This window comes from Callithrix jacchus, chromosome 5 (assembly GCF_049354715.1).
Source record: "Callithrix jacchus isolate 240 chromosome 5, calJac240_pri, whole genome shotgun sequence".
In the NCBI taxonomy this organism is placed as follows: Eukaryota; Metazoa; Chordata; class Mammalia; order Primates; family Cebidae; genus Callithrix; species Callithrix jacchus.
In genome coordinates, this window is record NC_133506.1 from 130158572 (window position 1) to 130171245 (window position 12674).

Here is a 12674-nt window from a genome sequence, read left to right on the forward strand (position 1 = left end):
CAGGCTACCGCCACCAAGCCTTGTTGGCCTAATTTTATATTTTTTTAGTAGAGACGGGGTTTTGCCATGTTGGCCAGGCTGGTCTCAAACTCCCGACCTCAGGTGATCTGCCCGCTCCGGCCTCCCAAAGTGCTGGGATTACAGGCGTGAGCCACCTCGTCCAGTAATACCTTGAGAAATATTTGAATCCCAGGGATGAATCTGTCTGAACCAGCTCCGATCCATGAGCCCCCACTGCCCAACCTCCCATCCATTCTCAAGGCCTGAGAAACAGGTACAGTGTTCTAGGGGCACAGGTCTGCCCCTGTGGTCAAGGGGAGGGGAAGGACACTGCCATTGCCTGCCCATCAGAATCATGTGCAGTGGGGAACAGGACAGAAGACTCTCCCAAATGAGGGCGGGTATCTCACCAGGAAGAGGGAGGGAGACAAGCTGAGAAAGTGCAGTGTTTCAACAGTGTCCCCAAAAAAATTCACATCCACCTGATCCTTGGGATGTGACCTAATTTGAAAATAGGGTCTTTGCAGATGTGGTTAGGGTGAAGATTGAGAAAAGATTATCATGGCCAGCTGGGTGGCTCACACCTGTAATCTCAGCACTTTGGGAGGCCGAGGAGGGTGGATCACTTGAGGTCAGGAGTTCGAGACCAGCCTGGCCAACATGGTGAAACCCCAACTCTACTAAAAATACAAAAATTAGCCAGGTGTGGTGGCACACACCTGTAATCCCAGCTACTTGGAAGACTGAAGCAGGAGAATCACTTGAACTCGGGAGGCTGAGGTTGTAGTGAGCCAATTTCATACCACCACACTCTAGCCTGGGGCCAAAAAAAAGAAGAAATTATCCTCGATTCAGGGTGGGTCCTAAATGCAGTGAGCATGTCCTTGTAAGAGACAGAAAAGGAGGCACACACACACAGGATGGAGGTCACATGAAGATGGAAGTGGAGACTCGAATGATCTGGCCACAGCCAAGGGACACCAGGAGCCTCACCAGCAGCTGGGATAGGCAAGGACAGACCCTCCCCTAGAGCCTCAGAGGGAGCACAGCCCTGTAGACACCCGGAGTTCAGACTTCCGTCCTGAAGAACTGGGAGAGTACCAATTTCTGTTGTTTTAGGCCAACAAGTGCAAGATCAGTTGTGATGGCAGCCCTAGAAAGAGAACCCAGGAGGCCAAGACCAAAAGACGTCCACCGTGCCATTTTCTGGGGTGTCGGATGGTTCGGGGGACTGGAAAGTGCCTGGCAGAGGTGCCAGCTCACTTCCCAGAGCCACACCCACCAGGCTGCCAGCTCTGCTGCAGAGACTCAGCTCAGGATGACTCCTCCCTGGGCTGTCTGTCCAGAGCCTGCACACATGTGTGACATGGAAGACGCTAAAGTGTCCAGAGATGTTAGGACCCCTCCCCGACTATCAACCCACTTATGAGTAAACTGAGGCCCAGAGAAGCTAAACAGCCTGTCCCCTTCAGATAGTTAGAAGAATTTCTGGATAAAGGGAAAATTCTTCAGTAAAATTGATACATGACCTCTTTCTTCTTTGTTAAAAAATCTGATTAATTAGTAAAAGCTGGAGTGTTTGATAGTCGCTGCTGAGAACAGTGGAATCGTCGGGAAGCTAAACGCTTCTGGGCAACGGGCAAAGCGCTAGAGATGAAGCGGGCATTTTTCTGGCCTAAGATTTTGACAGGGTCAAGAGGACGTTCAACCCCTCACTGAGCCTTCACTCTCCTTGTCTAATTTAATTGTTTGGAAGTCAGACAGTGCAGTGGCTTTCTAGTTTCCTCTTTTCCGGGCTGAGATTTCATTCCTTGAAACAGCCTTCTTTCCTTGATACGGTTTGCAGGGCCTCTGCCCCGGTGCTGAGCGATCTATGCACATGTTCAGGCTGCTCACTGCAGCCTCTGCCTGGCTGCCTGCGACTCTGCCCCTGCTGGGAGAACTGGGCTGGGGCAGGATGATGGCCACTGCCCGGAGGCTCAGGGAGGCGAGAGACGTGCTAAGATCAGGCCTCTCCTGCATCTTCTCCATCAGCCCCCAAGCCGAAGAGTGGATACAGAATACGGAGAGCCCAGCTCTCACTCCAGCAAGATTGCAACCCTCCCAGCCCCCTCCACACAGAAATCCAGAGCCTATTCCCAGGCAGCTTCTCTAGGCAGGAGGTGGTTCCACAGCCTGATTCAGGACCTCGGCTCTCCCCCAAGCCCCCAGCTCCTGAGACTTTGATGTACTGACTCCTGCCTCCCACCTGGGAATCCCAGCAAAGCTGTCACCTCTCTCCCAATTCCTGGAGTTGACGGAATCCAAGTTACTTTTCAGGTGATTTGGTGACCTTCCTGGGAGACACTTTGAAGTCTCTTCAAAGCCAACTGTGATGTGAGCAGCCACCATGCAGCAGAAAGTCCCCGCAGCTCTGGGCCACCTCTAATTACCAAGCCCACCGTCACCCTGTCGGTGCCCTTGGTGTCCCCTTCCTCTGCAGCCAGCAGCAAGGGCCCACCATCACCCAAGAGCAGGAAGAGAGAGGGGAGTCTGCAAGGAACTTCTCCCGAAGAACGGCACCTGAGGAGTTCCCGTGAACAGCGATCTGATATTTACTAAGCGCCAGGTGCCCCTGTGCTGTCTCACACTGAGCTAGGCATGTGAAGAAAATGGAAGTTATGCAAAGGCTCAACTTCTGTTCTCCCCAACTTCTCTCCTCTGCACTTTAGGCTCTGAGCTGCTGAGCTCCCTGCCCAGGCTGTCTCCAGCTCCTCCAGCCTGGGAAAGGGGCACAGATCATTGATTCTTTCCTGCGCTCCTCACCGGCCCCTCCCCGTCTCTGCCTGATTCTCCTGGATCCTTAGTTAAGAAGAGGCAAACGTTCCTTCTCCATTAGCAGCATCATTTAAACAGACGGCTGCGGGGCAGGCCCCGAAGCCTCCCCCACCCCAGGCCCTGCAGCTTTTCCTTCTCTATGCTCCCCATTCCGCACCCGAGGCTGGGAAGACTGGTGAGAGACTGCTAGGTTGGCTAAGGGAGACCGAGGCCAGTGTCCCCAGAGCTGCAGGTGGCCTACCTGTCCCCTTAAGAACCCAAGCCCCCTCCCCACCCTGGGCCTGTAGCTTCAGAGCATGGGGCTGAATCTCATCAACAAGAAATTTGAAGCCATTAAAATACAATAAAAGAGGAATTAAATGTAATCGCTCTGTAAATTATAACTAATTGAAACATCAATTGTAATTTTTATGATCTGCATTCGGAGTGAGTGATGGTGGAGTTGCAAAATGAAAGTTAAAGAATGGTGGAGATGTCCCAAAATGCCCTCTGCCCCCCAGCCTCTGCCTCCCTCCTCCGGCAGGCTTCCCTCCCTTCTCTTCTAGACCCTGCCCGAGAGCGCTGCCTTCCAGAAGCTTCCTCCATGTAACTGCTCCTCCTGGCCCCAGAGGCCTCGGTCTGCTCATTTGGGGGGCCCTCCTGTATTGAGGAGCCTCTTGCATAGGGCCTCAGCAGGCCCTCCTGTTTCCCTGTAACCCCAAAAAGGGGCTGAAAGGCCTTCCTGCTTCCACACATTTGGATCACAAACCCCAGGTCCCGCCCAGCACGCTTGGCCAGACTCCAAGCTTGGAAATGGCAGAGCGTGTCTGAAGCCTCCGATTCTCCCAGAACTTTCCCTGTTTCAGCCACACGGAGTCCTGAGTCTGGAAGGGCTACAGGTCACCTGATCCATCCCCCTGCCTCCCTCCCAGCTCCAGAACAAGGAGCTCCAGAGCCCTGGGTAAGTTGTTCAGCACCAACACCAGCTCTCCCCACCTCGCCCCATGGCCGGCAGTGATAGGGAGAATGCCGGTGACCCTTCCCAGGGCTGGGGACCCTGCCGTGTTCAGGCTGTCCTTCCTCACTGCTTGCCAGCTCTCCACTCTGTGTGCAGCACCTCAAGAACACGGCCTGTGTGCTGTGGAGGCAAGCAAGCCTACACCATCTCCTCCATGAGGGTGCTGCCACCCGGCTTCTCTCAGACTGTTTCCCGAGCAGTAACTTACAGAAAACAATGACATTCACCTGAGAGGCCTGCGCTATTTAGTAACAGCAGCATTGGTGAAGCAGTGAGCACCGAGGCACACACAGGATGGGCACCTATTCAACCCTAGGGAAGCATGGTCATGGTTTGTCATTATGTACCCCAGCTCCAGGCTGGTTTAGTTTTGCTCCTGGCAGATCCCCGGGACCTGGTCCCTTCTCCCCAGCCCCTGCCAACCTCCTGTCCAGTACACCGGCTGCCCCCGTGCAGATCAGAGGCAGGCAGCTGGCTACAGGGGCCGCCCACACCTGCTCCTGGCCGAAGACCTCTTTGGATTTCGACAGGAAAATAATGGATCCTCCACAGGGCAAGAAAACAAGCCCCTGGTCTCCACTCCTCCTGGCAGAGAAAGGCCAGCTCCTGGTCCCCTGGATCCCAGCAGACTGGCCCTTGACTGACAGAGGAGGCCCGGTCTCCGGAGTGGCCAACTCCCAGCTGAAGTGGATGGAGAGACAAGGTCAGGAAGGCCAGTCTGCTCCCACCTCCTCCCAGATAAAGTATTGTAGAAGGTTTATTTTGATGACCTGGTGTGGTGACTCACTTCTGTAATCCCATCACTTTGGGAGGCCGAGGTGGGCGGATCACCTGAGGCCAGGAGTTCCAGACCAGCCTGGCCATCATGGTGAAACCTCATCTCTACTAAAAATACAAAAATTAGCCAGATGTGGTGGTGAGTGCCTGTAATCCCAGCTACTCGGGAGACCTAGGCAGTGGAATCACTTGAACCTGGGAGGCAGAGGTTGCGATAAGCTAGATCATACTGTTGTGCTCCAGCCTGGGCAACAGAGTGAAACTCTGTCTCAATAACAACAACAACAAAGTTTTATTGTGAGGTACAGACTTCTAGAATCGTCACAACATCCCCAGTGCCCGTTTCTCATGAGCTGACCTCTGCCTAGAACCACCCCATTGCAGAACATGACAGACACTTGGCTGATTTCCCCAGTGCTGGTTATTGCCTGGGAGTCAGACCTGAGCCCTGGGCTGTCTGCCTTTCTCACCACGGACGCTGGTCACTCCTCCCCTTGGCTGGCACACAGCTTCTCGCAGGACAAATGAACTAATTCAGTGCTTCTGCAGCTGCCCGAGTGCAGGACCTGTGGTTTTTTTTTAATTATCAGTCTGTGACAGATCAATACCTTAAAATATTTTTATTAAGATATGATTCACACGCTCTACAGTTCACTCTTTTCAGATGTGCAATTCAGTGGCTTTCAATGTGTTTCAGAACGCTGCGCAGCCGTCACCACCACCTAATTCTGCAACATTTTCATCAGCCCAGAAAGAAATCCACACCCATTAGTAGTTCCTCCTCATTTCCTCCTTCCCCCAGCCCCTGGCAATCACTAAGCTACTTTCTGTTTCTGTAGATTTGTCTATTTTGTACATTTCATATAAATGGAAGCAAGCAATATGTGGCTCCTTTCACTCAGCACAAAGTTTTCAAGGTTCAGCCATGTCATAGCATGGATCAGAACTTCATTCCTTTTCGTAGTTGAATAATATTTCATCCTATAGACTGGGCATGGTGGCTCACACCTGTAATCCCAGCACTTTGGGAGGCTGAGGCAGGTGGATCACTTGAGGTCAGGAGTTTGAGACCAGCCTGACCAACATGATAAAACCCCATCACTACCAAAAATACAAAAAATTAGTTAGGTACGGTGGTGCATGCCTATAATCCCAGCTACTCAGGAGGCTGCAGGACGATAATTGTTTAAACCTGGGAAGCAGAGTTTGCAGGAACCAAAATTGCACCACTGTACTCCAGCCTGGGCAACAAGAGTGAAACTTTTGTCTCAAAAAAAAAAAATCCATCCCGTAGATATACCACATTGGTTTTTTATTTTTTGTGTTGTTTTGTTTTTTGAGATGGAGTTTCGCTCTGTTACCCAGGCTGGAATGCAATGGTACAATCTCAGCTCCCTGCAACTTCCACCTCCCAGTTTCAAGTGATTCTCCTGCCTCACTCTTCTGAGAAGCTGGGATTATAGGTGCCCGCCACCACACCCAGCTAATTTTTGTATTTTTAGTAGAGAGGGGGTTTCACCATGTTGGCTGGGCTGGTCTTAAACTCCTGACCTCAAATGATCCACCTGCCTACCAAAGTGCTGGGATTACAGGCCTGAGCCATGGCGCCCAGCCTAGAAATACCACATTTTGTTGATCCATTCATCAGTGGATGTACATCTGGGCTGTTTCTACTTTTCGACTATTGTTAATAATGTTGTAACAAACATTTACGTGCAAGTTTCAGCGTGATCATAAGTTTTCAATTCTCTCAAGTATACACCTGCGAGCAGAATTCCTGTTTCCTATGGTGATTCCAGGTTTAACGTTTTTAGGAATTCCCAAAGTGGTGTTACCATCACTGCATTTGCAAAAACAAGATGAATATTAATTATTAGAAATAATGAAATTTGAAATAACATACAAGACGTAAGCCTGATTTATATTATTAAATCAACAGGCATAAAAATTACCTTGTCAAATTGCCGCGATCATTTCTAAATGCTTCCTCTCAGCTTCTAGACTTGCTTGGTCAGTGACGGGTAACACACAGGTCTCGGATGGCACCAGCCCTTGGGCCATGCTTTGAGCAGCCTGGACCGACCGCATCCCCTCCACTGCCTCCAGCATAAAGGGCAACCCCACCCAACAAGAGCCTCTCCAGCCTCATTGCACACCAGCCACACCACGTGTCATGCTATCCCCAGGACTCCCTTCCTGCCCACTTGGACTGATTAATCCCTCTTTTTTTTTTTTCTTTTTTGAGATGGAGTCTCGCTCTGTTGCCCAAGCTGAAGTGCAGTGGCTCAATCTCAGCTCACTGCAACCTCTGCCTCCGGGGCTCAAGCGATTCTCATGCCTCAGCCTCCAGAGTGGCTGGAATAACAGGCACACACCACCACACCCAGCTAATTTTTTGTATTTTAGTAGAGACGGGGTTTCACCATGTTGCCCAGGGTGGGTCTCGAACTCCTGATGTTGGCCTCCCAAAGTGCTGGGATTACAGGTGTGAGCCACCGCGCCCAGCCTAATCCCTCTTTTTTCCAGTTGGCAGCCAAATCGCCACCTCCAGGAAGCCCTCTTAACACCCTGGATCTGGGTTGGGCGCCCCCTCAAAGCCCTCCCAGTTACAAAGCTTAACGCTTTTACTACCCTACTTGCTTTGTAATGATCTGACTGGCCTCTCTCTCCTCCAGGATTAGAGCTTCCTTTAGGGCAGAGGCTCTTCCTAGAAAGAGAAGCATCCAAGACAAAGGGCGACCGTGTCATGGGTGACGGTGTAAATTAAAGTCCAAGCCAGGATATTTTTTTAAAAGAGTGAAAGAGGGAGCTATTAATGATTATGCCATGACAGCAGGCATAAACCAGAGCTGTCCCGGGCAAACAAGGATGTGCAGTCACTCTGTCAGAAACTTCAGTCCCAGGGAGGGATCTATGAGAAAAACACAGGGACAGGAAGAGATCAGGAAGTGACCAGCACTGGGGAGGCCAGAGCAACAGATCCCCTCACTCAGGACGCAAGTGGTCCTCTGCAGCCCTGGGGACCCATTCATGCTCCTCAGACACCAGTGCCATGGCCTCTTTCTCCAGCAGTAGGTGGACCACCCCACTGAGCAATCTCACCCATCCCTACATCCCAAGAAGATGGCCTTCTCTTGTCCTTCTACACAGTTGCTTTTGGCTTAGATGTTGATCCTGGGTTCCAACAGTCATGGCCAAGTTTTGAGAGCTGTGGAGAGTACGAGATGAGAGAAGCCGGGATCCCATTGCCTCAGTTCACAAGGCGACGCAAGTGGATCAGGTACCCTCGAGTCTTGCGGGCTGTCTGCCATGTCGTGTGTGTGACTGGCTGGGGCTGGCCTTGCAGGCAGTAAAAGAATGTGACAAGGCTGTCGTAGGTAAAGAACGGCAGATTTATTAGAGAAAGTACGGAGGTATGTTGCAAGAACACAACATACAGCAGAGAAGGGGCTGTCTGAAAAGCAGCAGGGGCTGCAGGGACGTTTCACAGGGTCATGTTTTTGATGCTAAGTTTGGAGTGAGCTAGTTGTGCTAACAGGTTGTCAGTGATTAGAACAATTGTTCTCCCCACCCCTCCATCCACCCCTCCACCCCACCACCCACCCCTTCACCCCACCACCCCTCCACCCACCCCTCCGCCCCACCACCCACCCCTCCACCCCACCCCTCCACCCCACCACCCACCCCTCCACCCACCCCTCCATCCCTCCACCCACCCCTCCACCCACCACCCCTCCACCCCACCACCCCTTCAGCCCACCACCCACCCCTCCACCCCCCCACCCCAGACCCCTTCCTCCTTGTTGCTTACTTATCGGGACTCCACATACTAGAACTGAGGTTTTCGTCTTTGTACCCCAGCACCCAGCCTAGTGAGTACTCCATGAGTGTTGGTTGAGTGAATGAATGAATGAATGAATGCCTCAACACCCCGGTAACAACAGGCAATTGGATTTCCTAGAAACCAAAGAGTCTTGAGCTTGTCACTGGCCAGAGGCAGTCAGCCAAGGAGTCATCTTTTCCTGCTGAAAACTTGAAAAGAAGAGTGATGAGAAGGGCCTAGCACGGTGGCTCATGCCTGTAATCCCAGCCATTTGGGAGGCCGAGGCAGGTGCATCACCTGAGGTCAAGAGTTTGAGACCAGCCTAGCCAAAATGGTGAAACCCCATCTCTACTAAAAATAGAAAAACTAGCCAGGCATGGTGGCACACGTCCATAATCCCAGCTACTTGGGAGGCTGAGGCACGAGAATTGCTTGAACCTGGGAGGTGGAGGTTGTAATGAGCCAAGATTGTGCCACTGAACTCCAGCCTGGGTGACAGAGTGAGACTCAATCTCAAAAAAAAAAAAAAAAAAAAAAAAATGATGAGAAGCAAAAGCCGTGTAAGGCCAGTGGCTCCCCTGGTTGCTGGATTACTAAGTGGCAGGGTCTCCCTTGGGCTGAGATTTATAGTTCCTGGTTAAATGCCAGGGTTTAATGGGCGTGCTAGGGAAAATATTTTTTAGTGAGTGCTAAATGTCTCCCTGGTGCTTGTGGTGGTAATTACTTCAGTGGGACAATCTCTCTTTAATAGTCTCCTGGGCAGGAGGTAGGGAGGGGCTCTGGACAGAGGGACCAGGTCAGGAAGCTGTGGCCAAGGGCATCTCTTGGAGGAAGCCAAGGGAGGGAGGAGGAAGAGATACAGGTGCGCCCACACCTGGACCAACCCAGGATGACAGCGCCCCAGGGGCCAGGGCTCAGGGCAGCCAAGGCAGGGGTGTGTTTTGTGTGTCAGTGCTTCAGGTTTGATCATTGTCATTTATTGGGTCTCTACCTGGATGAGGTTACAAGAAAGAATTTTTTCAGTTTTTATGTTTATAAAACACGTAACTAAAATGCACAGATCACAGTGTTTACCAAGGCAAATTTTCACAAAGTGAACCTTACAGCAAACCAGCTCCCAGAGCAAGAAATAGAAGAGAACAGCCCCCGCAGAAGCCCAGGAGTCCTTCCAGCCACTCCCCACCCACAAGGTGACCCTCGTCCTGACCTTTGTCATCATGTGAGTTTTGCATGAAAACTTGGTAATGCCACTGGAAATGGTCAATGCTGAGGAAATCACATGCATGAGGGACTCTGGAGGCACAGAGGAGGGACATGCCACACAACACACGGCTTGGACAAGACTCCAGGAGGAGGTGATGTCTAAACCAAGTCCTGGAGGATGAACAGACGTGAAGGCAGAGGTGGAGAAAGGGTGTGTGTGCGTATGTGGATGTGTGTGCGTGCGCGCATGTGTGTGTGTGTAGTGTGTGTCATCATCCTGGTATACTGCTTCCAAACCCCCCACTTTCCACCTCTGGCTATTAATCTTCTTTCCATTCTACAAAATTAAATGAGTTCAAGAAGAATTTAGGGGCATAGTGGCTCATGTCTGTAATTCCAGCACTGTGGGAGGCCAGGATCATCTGAGGTCAGGAGATCAAGACCAGCCTAGCCAACATGGCAAAACCCCATCTCTACTAAAAACTATAAAAATTAGCCAGGCGTGGTGGAGGGCGCCTGCAATCCAAGCTACTCGGGAGGCTGAGGCAGGCAGGAGCATCACTTGAACCAGGGAGGTGGAGGTCGCAGTGAGCTGAGATTGCACTATTGCACTCCAGCCTGGGCAACAAGAGCAAAACTCCATCTCAAAAGAAAAAAAGAACAAAAACAGCAGCAACTTAGGTTAGCCTGGGGTTTCTCAATCTCCACGCTATTTACTGACATCTCAGTCCAGGTCGTTCTCTATTGCAGGGCCATCCTGTGCACTGTAGGATGTTTGGCAGTGTCCCTAGCCTCTATCCACTAGATGCCAGCGGAAATTCTCCTCCCAAGTTGTAACAACTAGAAATGTCTCCCAATGTTCCTGGGAGTGGGAGACAAAATTGCTCTTCTCTGTCTGAGAACTCCAGATTAGCTGAGGAGACCTACCCAGTGCCCAAAAACGTGGTGAATAAAGGATGTGTATGAGCTGTGAGGAGGGTGCTGGCAGAGACTGGCCTTCCCTGTGCCTGGAGGCAGGGGGACTTTTTCAGCACCGGTCAGCATCTCCCAGCAACCAGTGGCCACCTAGGAGTTTAAAGGGGGTCAGTCCCAGGACTGGGAGCAAAGAGGAGAGACAAGTCACACAGCCGACGGCATGGAGAAGACTCTAGGAGGAGGTGATGTCTGAACCAAGTCCTGGAGGATGAACAGATGTGAAGCAGAGGTGGAGAAAGGGGTGTGTGTGTGTGTGTGTGTGTGTGTGTGTGCACCCCTGAGCGGTCCCAAGCCAGGAGCAGGACTTCCTCCCTGCTCTAGGGAGATAAGGGGAAGAATATCACAGCCGAACGGCCTTCCTGCTGCTGAGATCGGATTTCAATTAAAATGATTAGCTCTGTTTATTTAGACTCCACAGCTGCATACAATCTATTGCCTGTTATTTCGAGTTTAAAGAAATAAAGGAGGGGCAGGGGGGAGGGGAAGCATTTCAGCCCAAATTGAAAAAGTCCTCCTGTAATTACGAGATTGGAGAATATCCGCGGAGGGGATCAATAATGGGAAACCTAAGTGCCACTGTTTGCCGAGATTACAGTTTTGAATCGCTCCATCTTGGATTTTAATTTTCTTTCTCATTGTCACATCACCCTAAGCTGTGATCCAGCCCCACCTCCCAGCTTCACAGAGGCAGGTGGTAGGGCTGAAACAAAGCAGGGAAGTCGGGGCACATCTGACCTTCTTCCGAACATTTTATTGCTGTGTAACAGGTGACCACACACTTAGGGGCTTCAAACAATACTCGTTTATTGTCTCACAGTTTCTGTGGGTCAGAAGCCTGGTGATGGTTCAACTGGGTGCTCTGTTCAGGGTCCGTAAAGGCCTCAGCGTGCCTCCTGGGACTGGGTCCCAGGTTCAGGGTCCTCTTTCAAGCACGTGGGGTCGTTGGCAGAATTCACTTCCTTACAGCTGTAGACTCATGGCAGCTTGCCTCTTCAAAACCAGCAGGAGAGAGTCTCTGATGACCAAGCTTCTTTCAAAGTGCTTACTGAGCTGGGTGTGGTGGTTCACAGGCTGGGCGCAGAGGTGCACACCTGTAATCCCAGCATTTTGGGAGGCCAAGGCAGGCAGATCACTTGAGGTCAGGAGTTCCAGACCAGCCTGGCCAATATGGTGAAACCACATCTCGCAGTGGCTCACGCCTGTAATCCCAGAACTTTGGGAGGCCGAGGCGGGTGGATCACGAGGTCAAGAGATTGAGACCATCCTGGTCAACATGGTGAAACCCTGTCTCTACTGAAAATACAAAAAATTAGCTGGGCATGGTGGCGCGTGCCTGTAATCCCAGTTACTCAGGAGGCTGAGGCAGGAGAATTGCCTGAACCCAGGAGGCGAAGGTTGCGGTGAGCCGAGATCGTGCCATTGCACTCCAGCCTGGGTTACAAGAGCAAAACTCCGTCTCAAAAAAAAAAAAAAAAATTAGCTGGGTATGGTGGCTTGTGCCTGTAATCCCAGCTACTTAGGAGGCTGTAGAAGAAGAATCACTTAACCAACCTGGGCAACTTGGTGAAGCTCCATCTCTATTAAAAATACAAAAATTAGCCAGGCATGGTGATGCACATCTGTGATCCCAGCTACTCGGAAGGCTAAGGCATAAGAATCACTTGAACCCGGGAGGTGGAAGTTGCAGTGAGCTGAGATCGTGCCTCTGCACTCCAGTCTGGATGACAGAGCAAGACTGTCTCCAATAAGAAAATAAAACAAAGTGCTCATCTGACTAGGCCAGGCACACACAGAATAATTCCCTTGTAATTATTCAAAACCCCTTCAACTTTGCCATATTCTTTTAGGAGAGGAGATCTCATTCTGTCATGCAGCCTCAACCTCGACCTCCCAGGCTCAAGCAATCCTCCCACCTCAGCCTCCTAAGTAGCTGGGACCACAGGTGTGTGCCATCATGCCTGGCTAATTTTCTTTTATTTTTAGTAGAGACAAGGTCTCACTATGTTGCCCAGGCTTGTCTCAAACTCTTAAACTCAAGCGGATCAAAGTGCACGGATTACAGGCACGAGCCACCATGCCCAG